Raw genomic sequence first — 15,547 nt, 5'->3', positions numbered from 1 at the left:
GGTGCCCACCTGCTGAGATAAGCATAGCCAAAGGGCACCTAGAAGTTGGGGGTAGCAGACTTTAAATATTAGCTGGGTTTCTGCTATTTGGAAGATGTAATAGGTATGCTTTTATTCCTTGTGCTAAGTAGAGCTTAAAATTCTGGAGGCTGTTATATAAAACATGCATGAAACCTTGAATTGTAGATGGAAAATATAGACTGTGTAGGACTCTTGGGGCTCCAGAACCAACATGGGAGCTGGACACTAGTGGCTCACGCCTGCTCAGAAGGGTAGGATCTGAGAATCATTGTTCAAAGTCAGAAAAGACCATGAGATTCTTATCTCCAATTAACCACCCAAAAGCTGAATGTGGAACTTTGGCTCACATGGTAGGGCACCAGCCTCAAGTGAAAAAGCTAAAGGACAGCACTCAGGCCCTGAATTCAAGCCCCAGGACCAGCACCAAAGAAAAAAAAAAAGACACAGGGCTAAATTCTTTAGGTCTGACATAGAGGCTCCATGATATCTCAGTGGTAGAGCATGTGCTTAGCATGTATAAGGCATTAAAGATCCAGCCCCAAAAGAAAGAAGTCCAATAACCAGAAATATCAAAGACTATGGATATTCCCACACTGCTCAAAAAATCAAGAAATGGGCATTCCAACAATGCAGAAAGCATAAGCAAAAATCACTCTACTCCAAATACCATTGGGAAACAAACTGTAGCCCCACCTTCATCTATTCTAGAAAAGATGCTGTCGGGACCCCAGACTTCCTCTATTATGAAGGTGTGATGAGGGACCCAGCCTACCACTGTGGCTCAAAGTAGTAGAGTGTTAGTGTTGAACAAAACTACTCAGGGCCAGGCCCTCAGTTCAAGGCCCACGACCAACAGCAACAGAAAGCTCAGTAGATGGACTCATCCACAGAATTGCAGAAACAAGTAGTAAGCAACAGTGGATCCATACTTTACGCATTTCACATTTATCATTATTCCTCCGTGACTACCCAAGGCATCCAGTAGACATAGCCTACACAGAGTACTGCCTCCCAAATCCTAGCCGAATACCATGAATAGACAGACATCCCCCATTCATATGTTAGATCCCCATTAGGAATTCCACGGTGCTAGATAGATCTGACTGCAACTCACAGCCTCACGAAGCAGACTTCACCTTCTTACCCATTATCACCCCTCACCTCTCCTTGACCAATAAAGAAACTGATGCATTAAGACATTGTCTCAGCCACCAAGGTTACACAAGCAGCCAAAGGTGGAGTAGATGTTGGACCCCATGGCTCCAAACCCTCATAGTTTACTGTGTCATCAATCACACTTTTCAGTGCAGGGCAATCAGAGGCAGGAGCTCCCTGGTCTTCTCTATAAACCCTGGAGGAGGGGATTGTTTGGAAATAATCATGCATTCTAATTCTAGTCCTTTTGGGGAAGGAGTACACTTTAATAATCTCCCAGGAGTATTACAAAAGGAAACTAATAATAATAAAACAGCAGGCTGTAATAAACCACCAAAGAAAGTGGGTCATTTAGAATCATTAAACCTCTGTAAATGACTGGCACAGGTGACCTAAGCATGTCTAATTTCTGCAGGCATCTTCAGCCTTTGCTTTGCTTGGCCTCTGGCAGGACCAGATGCCACTGAAATAGCTGCTTGCCCATCTAATGTCCATAACTGGCTACCTTCAAATTGGACAGTAACTTTCTTTATTGCCTTTGTTACCTGCTATTTCTGTTTCCCATCCATACTATATAGTACAGACATCTATAGTCCAGTTATATGGAAATTCCTCCTTCCTTGTATTAGACCAACCTGGGATTATGCTCCAAGTGGAATTTTTCTGGGATGTGCCTGGATGTGTTTTCCTGTGTCATTCATATCTAGTCCTGCCACCTTATCAGCTTTTTCCCTGATCTCACCTTTTTCAAGTTTCTCTTTAACAGGATAACAGTCCTCACTCAGGGCACTACTTGGGAGCACTGTAGGCAAGCAACCAGAGGCTTCCTTTACACTGCCCTGCCCTACCCAGCACAGACCTGCACCCTGAACACCCCAGCCCCAGTGACTTCTCGATGCCCCAGGTCAGCAGGAAGTAGCCAGAAAACACCACGACACCCTCAACTTTTTATACTCTTTCAGCATTTCAAATGATGGGAATCTGCTTTGTTCTCATACACTCCAAGTTGCTCCCCTCTCAGCCCATTCTTTTTATGTATCCAAAGGTCCTATATGAAGGACTGGTCTCTTCCCTCTAGGCCCATTCTTTTCTATGTATCCAAAGATGGAATATGAAGGATTGACCCCATCCTATTGCCCCAGGCACATACAGGCACCTGGAAAAACCTCAGGTATATGTGAACCTGCTTTGATATGCATCCTGCAGGCAGAGCAATTCACATAGGTCCAGCTGTAAACAGTCTTTTGAGGGCCCAAGGAAAATCCACTAACTTCCTAGACCAAGTGGCTCCTTATTAACTCCTTGCTCAGACCCCTTATGAGCCTGGTCCCAAATTTACCCCCTTGTACAACCCCTAAACCTGGGAGAAGGTCTGTGCCCCTCGATGTTCCTCAATAAACAATCCTCACCTATCGATGATCAAGTCCAGCCTATTCCTTTTCCCTTCTCCCCCATTTTCCTAACAGGACCTACATAGAGGAAATAGGTCATACAAGTATACCTGGTAGGGTGTACTGGGATCTCAGTTCCTTCCTCCTATCATCTGTCTGTCTGTCTATCTATCTATCTATTTCCATCTCTTCCTCTCTTCCTAGCCACCACAAGATGATCCATCAGTTTCTTTCTACTAATGATGTTCTGCCTCCCAAAGGGAACAGTGCCAAGCAACCATGAACCGAAATCTCTAAAACAGTAAGACAAAACTATATATACATATATTTGTATATACACATATATAGGTGTATATATATTAATATATATCTATATATAAATGATAAGTGATAGATAGATGACTGATAGATCAATAGATAGATAGATGATAGGTGATAGATCGATCAATAGATAGATGGATGATAGATAGGTGAAAGATAGAAAGTTGACAGGTAGATGATTGATAGATGGATGGATAGAAAGAAAGATAGATAGACAGACAGACAGACAGACAGATAGATGGCAGAAGCTCCAAGACCCCTGGATTCACCCCACCTGGCAGATGAGGAAAGTGAAAAGAGGAGCCGTAGAGCTGCACAGGCCTGAGGTTGGTTGGTGAGAGAAGCGTGAACACCTAATCCTTGTGCCAGGTGCCCTGAGTGAGAGACAAAGCAGAACATCCACAGGCTGACCTCTGACATAGGACAGGAAAGAAAGAAGGCAAGCTGGGAGTGGGGTCACCAGAGGAGTACCACCCAGCATTAGGAAGCTTCTGGAACCTTCTGTCTGACAACTATGACCAAGACCAACTGGACCTGGGACATCCAGCCAGAGGAAATGGATGTTTGTCCTTGTCTCCCAGAGGACCTTGTCCTGGCCATCTCTGCCTGGTCTCTAGGGACACCAAGTGGTCGCTTAGGGGACTAAAGTGTGTACCAGTATCCCTCCCAGCCCAGCCCCAGAGCCCACAGATCATACCCTCTGGGCTAGCCTGTGGTCCTGCCTGCTTCTCCTGGGCTGCTCTGGGCCAGCTCAAGTGAGCTCTCACTCAATATCTCAAGTGGGAGCAGCAGGCAGGAGCAAAAGGCTGGAGCAAAGTGAATAAGATCCATCTTAGACTCAGTGCTCTTGGGGCATTTGGGCAGCTAAGCAAATAGAGCAGCACCTCCTACCTGACAGGACACCATTGTCTGGTCCCTGCTCTGCTAACCTGTGTGTGAGACTCTGCCAGGATGTGAAGCCTGGGTCTGGAGCTCCATAAAAAAGTGTTCTCAATCCTCCCAGAAGTTATCTTCTGGTACTCTAAAATGTCTTTCAGTAGAAAGGGTAGTGGAGTGGCTAGTGAGTTGGTGGTGTTAAACATTCCCGAGAGACACAGGGCAGAGCTGGAGGACTGAGCTCAGGAGTGGGGCCGGTGTCATGACAACACAGACACTGGGCAGAGGCCTTGTCTAGCCACCAGGTATCTGGGATAAGAAAGGGCAGCAAGTGCAAATACCCAGAGGCTGGAGCCAGCCTGGCCTGTTCAATGAGCAGCTAGAAGGCCAATGTGGTGGCCAGAACAAAGGGGCCGGGAGGGCAGGTGAGGTGAGCTAGGGGAACACGGGGCCACACAATGGTCCCTGAAGGGAAGACTGGCCAAAGGAAAAAGGAGGCAAAGTGGGCCAAACAGAAGGCCGTGGAGAGCTGGGGTTGGATTTTAGATGTGTTTTGTTTTGTCTTTTTAATGCCAATGCTGGGGCTTAAACTCAAGGTCAGATCACTGTTCCCTGGCTTTCTTAGTTAAGGCGGGCATTCTACTATTTGAACCACATGCCTCCTTCCAGCTTTTTGCTGGTTAATCAGAGACAAGACACAGGCATTTCTGCCTGAACTGGTTTAGAACCATGATCCTTAGATCTCAACCTCCCAAGTAGCAATGATTTACAGGCATGAGCCGCCCACACTCAGCCTGAATGTGTTTTGAAGGTGGAGTCAATCACTTCCAATGAAAAAGATAGTATCAGAGAAAAGGAAAGAGGGAGACATAATGGTGACCCCAAGGCTCGTGGTCAGAGCAACCTGTACAGTCCACCAGAGCCTGAGCCAAGGAGGCCCAGGGTGCGGATCCCAGGGATGGGGCACTTCATGCAGGACAAGGGTTCTCAGTGCAGAAACCTGAAGACAGGCGGATACATGACTGGCCAGACTCACTGGGCCAAAATTCTCAGAGGACCACCCATACTTGGTATCAGCATCAGATGTCAGAGCAAATTATGTGGGTACTAAATAGGAGGACGTTTTTTGTTGCTAATCTGAGTTGTACCTCAATGTCAGTTGTCCCAAGGAGTTGGCGGCACTGGTGCAGGGGCCTTGACAGTACCTTAGGACCTGAGAGGGAATCCCTCACCAGGGCTGTGATTTCCTGCGCAGCACATCAAATGGGAGTCTGATTGGCCATCAAGTCATCTTTTCCATCACACCCAAGACATCCGGTCTGTTGTTCCTTCCTGAGACAATAATAAACCACTCAGCAGGGATTCCAAGGAGAGCAGGTTTTTGACATTCAAGGTTGATGGTGGCTCTGGTCTTCACACACCCAGACCCTGAGGGAGGGACTTGGCTCTGGGCCAGAAGGCGACTGGATTTGTAGAAGGGCTGGGGAGACAGACTGCTCACTCCTAAAGGAATGAACAAGCCTCCCACCTTTTCTCCTCTACCAATTGCCCTCCAGGGGGCACTCTGGGGAGGTCTGGGATCCCCACTGGGGGGCAGAGGGAGGAAGGGAGATGGGGGGAGGGGAAGGGTGGTTCTTGTAGTGTTATGCCAAGTGGCGAAACCACCACCAAGAAGACCACCGAGACTCAGACATTCCAAAATGCAATAGCAAGGCAAGACTTTATTCAAGCAGGGCCGCGGCCCGGGCCTTGTCCTACCCACCGACACAGCGGAGTTGAGGAGGCAGCCTCGAGCTGCGATTGCACAGAGCTTATAAAGGCAAAAAACAAAGTTACAACAATCAGGTGTTCAAGCAAGCAAGATTAGGACACAGGTACAAATCTGATTGGCTCAGGGCTCGAGGCATTCTGGGGGCGGTTAGAGTTAATCCCAGTGGTTAGCGTTCTTGACCCGCTGGGCCCTAATAAGATTGTCCTGGGTTTGCTCACAGTTTAAACAGACAACAAAACGGGGTTTGCCTGAAAATGGCGTTTACTTTAACTCTTCATTTCCCCCTTCAGTAGAAATCTCTGCACCCTGGTTTCTTTGTAGGTCTATGTGTCAGAAATGGGAAATCACTTCCTTTTCCAAGAGACAGTAGGTGGGAAATTGTCTCCTTTTGAGTCTGGCCTTCAGTTGTCAGCCAGTCACAGGAGGCACATGAAGATTCAATTGGAAGAGACAGGTTCATTGTCCATCTGTTTTTATTGATTGATCGATCCTGGCAGGGACCTATACCAGAATGCTAAGGCGTGGGGAAAAAGCTTCTCAAAGCATTTAATTTAAATATGCCTACTATTTGAAGGTAATTTTCAGAGCAAATGGAAGAGGACCACCACCAGCCAACTGTGAATGTTGCTAGGCTACCAGATAAGAAGCCTGGAGATACGATTTCATGCAAGCCAACAGTTCAAAGAAAAAGGCTCCAAGACACCCCAAATATTAAGACATTAAAACAAAATTTACAGAATGCTAATAGTACTCTTAAAACACCGGATCATTATATAGGGGTTACAAAATAATGATCATTTCTATATAGTTCATCCTCTGACAAATTAACTGACTTGATCATTTCAATGTTTGGAAAAAATTGCCTTTCATTCCGGTGTATTGGTGTGGAATATAATACACACAGAGCATTTCTCTTACCAGATGTAACTAACTTGAATTTCTTAAATCTTTCATTCTGGTTTAGGAGGCACAATCATTTCCACCAAATGTTGGGAGCTATGAGAATATAATCATGTATTGCTAAACAAGACTGAATCATAAGAACTCATGTCTTTAATTTTTAATTAGTTCTCACAGGCATCACACTGTGTCCCCAGTACAGCTCCCAATATTGCCTACATCTTTTTTGTGAGACTCATGGTGTCAGCTTAAATAGAATTTCCAAAGCCCTCAATTGGATTCCATTCCTTGGTTGGTCCTTGCGTGATCTTTTTTTTTTTAATTTATTTATTAATTTAACACAAATTTTTTGGACAGGGTGTTGTGCAAAAAGGGTACAGTTACATAGTAGGGGAGTGTGTGCATTTCTTGTGATATCTTACGCCCTGTTTTTCTTTCCCTTCTCTAGGTCAGGTAGACATATATATATACCATATACAATGTATCAAGAACATATACAGTAGCCACGTGCCTTGCGTGATCTTGTTGTTTGCAAAATGTTCAAGGCAACTAAGAAACAGAGAGAGAGAAAAGACCATGTCTGGCATTGGTGGCTCACACCTATAATCCTAGCTACGCAGGAGACAGATCTGAGGACCTCAGTTCAAAACCAGCAAGAAAGTCTGTGAAATTTTTATCTCTAATAAACTTCAAAAAAGTCAAAAGTGGAGTTGTGGGTGGGGGATATGGCCTAGTGGCAAGAGTGCTTGCCTCATATACATGAAGCCCTGGGTTCAATTCCTCAGTACCACATATATAGAAAAAGCCAGAAGTTGCACTGTGGCTCAAGTGGCAGAGTGCTAGCCTTGAGCAAAAAGAAGCCAGAGACAGTGGTCAGGCCCTGAGTCCAAGGCCCAGGACTGGCCAAAAAAAAAAAAGAAAGAAAGAAAGAAAAATCAAGTGATAGAACCCTAACCTTTAGCAAAATAGCTCAGGAGCAGTGCCCAAACCATGAGTTCAAACACCAGCCCAGAACACAGAAAGGACCAGAAACCCAGTATGCTTGCCTACATAAAAATAGATTGACTCACTTTCAAGTTCTCATTGGGAGGTAAGTTGAGCACAGGCCATTTTACTTCATCCCAATGAGGTCGAGAATCTCTTCAAGATGAAGTTGGATGCTATATTACTTTCCTGAAGTACCACAGGCACCAGAAACAACAGGAATTTGCTGCCTCGCAGTGCCAGGGAGCGAAGGGGGGGAGAAGTTGTGCAACAGGGGACAGGCGGGGTTGGTTTATCTTGAGGCCCTTCTCCTTACCTTGTAGCCCCATCTTGTCCCTGTGTCATTGCATGGTCTTTCACATGTGTGCGTCTCGGTTCTAATTTCTTCTTTTTGGTTGCATTCTAGTGCGGGGAAGGGGCGGTGGTGGAAGCAAGGGCCAAGTGTTCCATGGCCCTCCGTATTCTTCCAGATAGGTTCTCCCATGCTAGCCTGGGTGGGCCTAGAACTCGAAATCCTAGATTAGCCTTCTGAGTGCTGTGATTCTAGGTGTGTACCACCACACCCAGAAAAAGGTTGGCATTTTGTTTTGCTTTTGTTTTGGGTTTTGGCTTTTGGGTTTTTTTTGCAGTCCTGGGAATTGAACCCAGGGCTACCCTATATACTCTAGACACATCACCAAACCACACCCCAGCTCCTAATCTCTTATAAGGAGAAATTTCTTTTTTTTAGATTTTTTTTATTTTATTGTGTGTGTGTGTGTGTGTGTGTGTGTGTGCACGTGCACATGTGTGCACCAGTCCTAGGGTTTGAACTCAGGACCTAAGAGCTATCTCTAAGCTTTTTTGCTCAAGGCTAGTGCTCTACCACTTGAATCACAGCTCCACTTCTGGGTTTTGTTTTGTTTTGTTTTAATTTATTGGAGATAGGAGTCTCACGGCCTTTCCTGCCAGGGCTGGCTTCAAATCATGAGCCTCAGATCGCAACCTCTTGAGTTGCTAGGTTTCTAGCCATGATCCACCAACACCCCATTCTTATTTTTATTTTTTAAATTATCTTCAAGTAGATGTACAAAGGAGTTACTACTCAACAAATCAGTGTATGAATACAATGCATTCTCCTTTCATCATTTTCTCCAGCACTCCCAACTCAAGCATTCCCCTCCATTTTCTTAATTTCATAAGACATGCATTGGACAGGAAAAATGAAGAAATGCAGTTACAGTATTCAGATGCAGCAGTGATCCTCACTAGCCACTAGGTTGAAAATGAACCCACAACAAGTGAGTGGAGGTGGGAGGGAAAAACTCTGAGAGTGTGAGGGAAGAAGTGACACTGTCCAAAAATAAATGTTCTCATGACCTGTAACCCCTCTGTAGATCACCTTTACAATAACAATCAATAAGTATATATATATATATATCATATTTGATCCATATCCTATAAAATAGCCTACAGACTTCTTATAAGGATACCAGTCTCACAGGGTTTGAACACACCCTAGTAAGCTCAACTTAATAACCTCGGCCTTCTCATTCACACAGTCCAAAGTTCCAGCCTCACACAGTGCACATAACAGTGGAGAGCTGTGGAGGGAGAAATTGCCATCATCCCTCTCACTGGAAGCTCTGCTGTTTCTCACATGTCTAGTCCTTGCTCTCAATGCCTGCCCTGCTCTTCTAAAGCATTTGCTGTCCCCACCCCTACCCCTGATGGTAATTCCTGATGGAGAGCTGTTATCTGTCTTGGACCCCTATTTTGTCTGTTCTGTGGCTCTGCTCGAAGCCACCTGATACAGGGCAAATATTTCAGAGGAAAACATTAAGCCAAGTGCTGATGGCTCATGCCTACAATCCTAGCTATTCCCAAGGATGAGAACTGAGGATCCAGGTTGAAAATTAGCCTGGGTATAAAAGTATATGAGATCAAAATACCAGAACTGGAGCTATTGCTAAGGCGGTAGAGTACCAGCCTTGAATGAAAATGCTAAGCAGGAGTGTGAGGCCCTGAGTTTAAGCCCTAGTACCTGTACCAAGAAAAGAAAAGAAGCCAGGTAGAGTGGCTCACACCTGTGATCCTAGCTACTCAGGAGGCTGAGATCTGAGGATCGAAGTTCAATGCTAGCCCAGGCAGGAAAGACTGTAAGACTCTTATCTCCAATTAACCACCCAAAAACCGGAAGTGAAGCTGTGGCTCAAGTGGTAGAGTTGAAGAGCTCAGGAACAGCACTCAGGCCCAGAGTTCAGGCCCCACAGCCAACAAAAAGAAAAGAGGGAAACATTAAAATTTTGACTGAAGGATCCACGGGTGGTGAGGTAAGGGAAGAGAGTGAGCACAAGACCTTACTGATTTGATGACAAGCTTCATGTAAGAGCAATCTGACATCTGCAACCTCCCAGGGAGGAGAGGATGGCATTTGTGACTTTGTCCTTTGAACTGGTCAGTTTCTCCAGGGGAAATTTCCCAGCCTTTTCCTGCAGGGATGGAACATTCTAGAAGCTGAGTAGGAAGAAGTCTAGCCTCAACCTCCCACACAAACTCTCATTTGGCTTCTTCCTCCAACAGTTCTCATGTAGGGAGGACCAGAAACTCAGGGAAGACAAAAAGTCCCAGTGCTCACCCCACAGCCCACCAACCAGATCCTCCTCCCTGGTTCCACAGCCCCTCTCTGGTCCCACAGATCTCTGGGTCTCACTCTCCTCTGCTTTGTGAAATATACCCACTTTGCACCTCTCCCAAGCTTGCTAACATCTCCCCTTGTTTCCTTTCATGTTCCTTGTCTGCGGATCTAGTGCTTTAGTGACTATTTCCCTGCTACATTTAACTCCAAGTTCTGTGCTCAAGTGTCTACCGACCACGTGGGGGTTCTTTCCAACTGGGAAGGAAGAGGTTGGGGTCAGACAAGGTGGTCCTGAAGGGCCTGTCTCAGAACCATCTGCAGCTATTTCTCTGCCTCCTGCTGCAGTCATATCAGCTGCCCCCCTCAGCCCTAAATGAAACAGAAGGTGTCACATTGAGACACCCCTTCCTCATGCCATAAAGCCCAGCCAGGACTCTAAAGTGTTTGAAACTCAAATGGCTTTCTCACTTGTCTGATATTCTGAACAGCTACCATCACCCTTCATGCCACGGCACTCCTGTAATGGAGGACTCTGGGCCTACCAGGTTTTTCAGGGAGGTGAGGCAATCAGAAGTGAAAAACAGGATGTTGTTAATTAGGCCAGGAAGAAAGGGACAGGGAACAGACAGTGCCAGTGACTCGGGACTGGTTGTTCCTCAGCATCCTTGCTCTAGCCCGGCTCATCCTCAGGTGTCAGGGCTTCTGCTCATTCAGAGGGCAACTCTGAGAGTCCAGGACATGACAACAGACATCCGGAACAAACATGGGAGGTTCACGCTCACAGCGGTTGCACTCAATTCAGAAAACAGCCCTCAGGTCTGAGGCAGGGAAAGGACCCACCCAGGTCAGGGGTTATCTGACTTTTCCCTCCCACCTAGTGCCCTCAGCAGGGACCACACAGTAGCTGTGTCATCAGCGGGCATGCTCCTCCAATGGACACTCCCAGGAACATCCCAAGAGACAGTGGAGGAGCCCCCCACCCCCATGACCTTCCTCTCTGCCAAATCCCAGACAAGTGCCAGGCACTGGAGGGACTTTCTGGACGCCATCCTTTAGCTGTAGGGAAAAGCACATGCAGTGTAGTCCCATGGGCCGGCAGAGGAAATCCTGCCAGACATAGTTCCCTGTGTTTTTATAGCTCCTGCATCTCTTTGGAACACCAATGTTCAAGAGAGGGCCAAAGAGTAGCTACAATTGACAAGTACACTTCATTCCAGAACAGCCCTAGACAAAAAGTCAATCATTTCTGAAAGCCACCGGTCAATTCAAGATATGACATGATCATAACAACTCCCAGATTTTAGTGCCTTCGATCTCTCCTGAGCTCCAGATTCAGATATGTGCCCCATGCTCCCCAAATTTAACATGGCTAGTCCTGCAATCCTGTGGAAAATAGTCAGAAAGACTTCAAGGGAGAAGAACCTTAGGTTGGGGCTTGTGTGAGTAAGAGACAGAAGTAGAAACAAAGAGGGAAAGAAAGGGGGAAGCTTTGAGAACAACCTAAATGGTAGAATCAATGTGGTGGGAATGTAGCCATGGAGAGGTATACTAGAGAGGAATTCAATAATATTCATACACATTTTTATATGAACTATCTTGGTCAGGCACTAGTGGCTCATGCTGTAATCCTAGCTACTCAGGAGGCTGAGATCTGAGGACCCCGGTTAGGATCCAGCCTAAGCAGAAAAGTCCAAGACATTTTCATCTCCAATTAACCAGCAAAAAGCCAGAAGCAGAAGTATGGTTTAAGAGGCTAGCAGAGTACCATTCTTGATCAAAAAAGCTAAGAGACAGCACTCCAGTCCTGAATTCAAACCCCAGTGCTAGCATACACAAAATAATAATAATTAATTAATTCAAAAACCACAAGAGAATGTATTATGAAAAGTGAGGAACCTGTCTCATGCCCCATGGGGGTCTCTAAAGGACTATGGAACATGCACAGCTCTGTACCCGAGACATCAGAAGAACACACGTAGCCAATGGTCCTCATTTTATTTAAATATATATATATATATATCCCGTATAATATGTGTGTATATGTGTGTGTATATGATGAAGATCATGAATTAGTAGCTGTGCAGTGCTGATGGCGATGAAGGTGATGACGATGAGATGACTGTACTGCACAGCCAAGCAGAGCATTACAGCCTTTCTGAAGGTACCACTTCACCAGAGCCTTCATCAGGTAGTGTGGTATCTTCACCCTGGGCTGTAACTTCTATTTCCACTAAAGGCTTAGGTGTAATTGAACTCTTCGTCCCAGTGATGAACATAGTTACGGGGAGTAGCTAGTGCTGCTTTTACTTCAGAGTGAGAAGGTTTTTATAAACTGGCATGTTATTCTAGATTGTGTTTATGAAGTACAACCCACAAAGCATCTGGGGGCCCCATTCTTCAGCCACTCGTGGAACTTCTTTAGCCATTCTGACCATGGTTGCAAGATGATCAAGTGTTAGGACAACCTCCTCCTCTTCTCCAATTTGTAGTTCATCTTGCTCTTCATTCTCTTTTTCACTTGCTGACTTCTTCTCATCACCCCTCCTCGATGATGGATTTGAACATGTAATCAGGTGCTCCTCGGCTCTGGCTTTATCTGCAGAGGCAGCTTCTCCATGCAGAGAAATGCTTGAGTCTTCAAAGCATCTTTGAAATGTGTCAAACCAACCCTTGCTGGCACTGAATGGGGTTGGTCTTGTGGGAGAAGCACTCAATGGTCCTCCTTCTGCGTAGTCATCCTCATCTTCATCTTTGTCACCATCATGAATGTCCACGCTTTCCACAGAACTATCATAAAGTTTCTTGACCTTCATCTGCATGGTGTTGGTATCTAGTGAGATATTCTTCTTCCTACAGTCCTTTATCCACAGGGCCAACACAGACTCCATCCTCACAATGGCCTTATTGCAGGAAGTGACCACCTTCTTTGCAGTCTTGTTAAGTCATCATTGCTGTAGACCTAATATTCTTCTTATCTTTCTTTATGTAGCTAACAGCAGATTCGTTGATCCCATAATGGCGGCCTATAGCTGCATAGCTTTTGTCTTCCTTTAACATGTCAAGAAGTTCTACCTTTCCTCTGATGGTAACCATCTTCCTCTAGCTCTTGGGTTCACTGTCAGAAGCCTTAGAAGGTGCAGAACATTTAGGGGGCATCGTAGGGCTTGAAATAGATTCAAACTTTAAGAAAATTTCACAAAAACTCAACATTGCAGAGCAACACTATACATAGCAATAAGACATTGATGTGAAATGGACAAGAAGAGGTATTGAATGTATGGGCACAGTGCAGGAGAGCAAATGGACGTATGGTATGGTCACTGAGTCAATCAGCACCAGGATACAGAACTCAGTGTTGTGGTTGGTCGCCTTCCATTCCATTAGCCAACAGTGTGCTTTTGGAAAATTTGTGCAAGCAGTAGTGGCATGCTGCATTTCCATTGTGTACAGTATGATATTCATCCACTTATGAAATACACACTGTATTTTATTTCTGTTTAATATTCTTTATATGTTTGAATTAACATTTTATATTTTTCTATTGTTTTAAATTTTTAGACAAAAATAATTAAAAACACAAGTATTATATAAATACCTACATACCACAAAATCCTGTGATGTAGAAAGAAATCGATACAGAATTAGACTTTTTTTAAGAAAAAACACACAATACAGTGAGGCTGAAATGGATGAAGTATGATATGTCAAGGGACAACTGTAACAATAAACACTGTGAAGATCTACAGAGCCATGTCGAGTAGCACCTTCCTGGGTCTGTAACTCACAGTGACCACTGTACACGTGATCAGAAAAGCTTGCATCTAGTGCTCCCATCACCAGGGTACCACAGAGATGGTAACCGTATCTGTGCCCACAAGTCACACTGGAAGACCGCTTAATTCAGTTTATTGAGTAAAGTGCTCATAACAGCATAACTGCAGTAATGAGGATCAATGAACCCTAGGCTACACAATTTAAGGACCAGTCTTTAAATGTCAGTCTCTAACTGCGTCCGAGAACAATATTCATGAATATCTATATGAATTCAGTTGAATGCCAATGGCTTATTCCTGCCATCTAACTATTCAGGAAGCTAAGACCCAGAAGACCTCAGTTCAAAGCCAGCCCCAGCAGAAAAGTCCATAAGACTTCATCTTCAATCAATATTAGGCTGGCTAAAATCATGGACATTTGGGATTAGATAAAGACAAGTTGTTTAGCAGTTCTCCACCATGAACTGCTCTGTGATCTTCTGGATGCTACCTAACTAAGCAAAGGCCTCAGTTTCCTTTTCTTTGAAACAACAGGAAAAAAAACCTTCATCTACCTCAGAGTATATGGGAGATCACCGGATGTTAGGCTCTTGGGGACGGCTCCTGCTAGGCGGTAAACACCCGGAAGACCTTGCTATTGTCTGCTCCAGGAAGCCAGGGTCCCACGTTCCTCCTTTTGAAGCTTTGTTGTCAGGAAAACTTTTTGTTTCTGGCTAGAAAAGTGAATTCTGCCAAGACCAAGTTCCTACGCCCAGTTCCCCCACACACACACACTTCTGTCTCCCCTCTCTTCAGGTCCGTGCCTCCTCCTGGCTCCTCTCCTAAGCCTCCCTTTTTCTTCCAGGTAGGGGAGCATTGATGAAAGCTATCCATCCCTAGCACCTTTCTTGGTGTCTCTCAAACTCCTATGACTGAAGAATGTGCCTTGAAGAAAGGAGCCGAAGGGATAAGAGGCAGTCCCGAATTCAGCCTTTCCTGAACTGCCCAGCATCTCCCTCCTGACTCCTGCACCCCTTCCACAGTGCTCTGCTCACCAGATGGCATCGCCGGAAGCTGATTCCAGTAGTAACTGGGACTAAAGGAGCCCTAACCCCCACTGACCTTGTTTCTAACCTACACAGCAGGTGCTTAGCTCTCATAAAGAATTCACCACAGTCCACTTTGGTCTTCAACTGCACTTTCTAGTTTATTCATTTTTCTCTTTCTTTAAAAAAAAAATATTATCAATGTCAGTCCTTCTTGAAGCTCCTTAAATGGGTCTTCATTGGTTGAGAGGTCCCTATGTCCTCCACAGGCCACCAGGAATTGGGGACATCTCACTCTCGGGTGTCAGGGTCCCTGAAGGGACTCACTACTCCTGGACTTCATTTCCAGCCTCTCTTGGAGCTAGAGCTGATCATGTGACACAGGATTGCCAGCCCATATAGGAAGGAGCCCTGAGGAAATCTGGCCTTCTGGAAGAAAAGGTAGAAACCCGAGAAGAAAATGTTGGGAGAGAGTGAGGGGAGGGGTGACATTGTCCAAAAACAAATTACTCTTTACCTGACTTTACAATAACAATTTTAAGATGTTTTAATCAACTCAAGAACAAAAAAGAAAATGCTTTTGCTCATCACTCACGACTCTTTTTCTTCACATCTGAATGGAGACAGAAAGTGCTACAGAGGGACTGGCTACTCTCCTGGATTGCCACCCCATCATTTTCCTGCTATGCACTCAGGAAGTATTGATCACCTTC

Source organism: Perognathus longimembris, chromosome 2, assembly GCF_023159225.1.
Source record: "Perognathus longimembris pacificus isolate PPM17 chromosome 2, ASM2315922v1, whole genome shotgun sequence".
NCBI classification, from domain to species: Eukaryota; Metazoa; Chordata; class Mammalia; order Rodentia; family Heteromyidae; genus Perognathus; species Perognathus longimembris.
Note: the sequence above shows the minus strand (reverse complement) of the source record.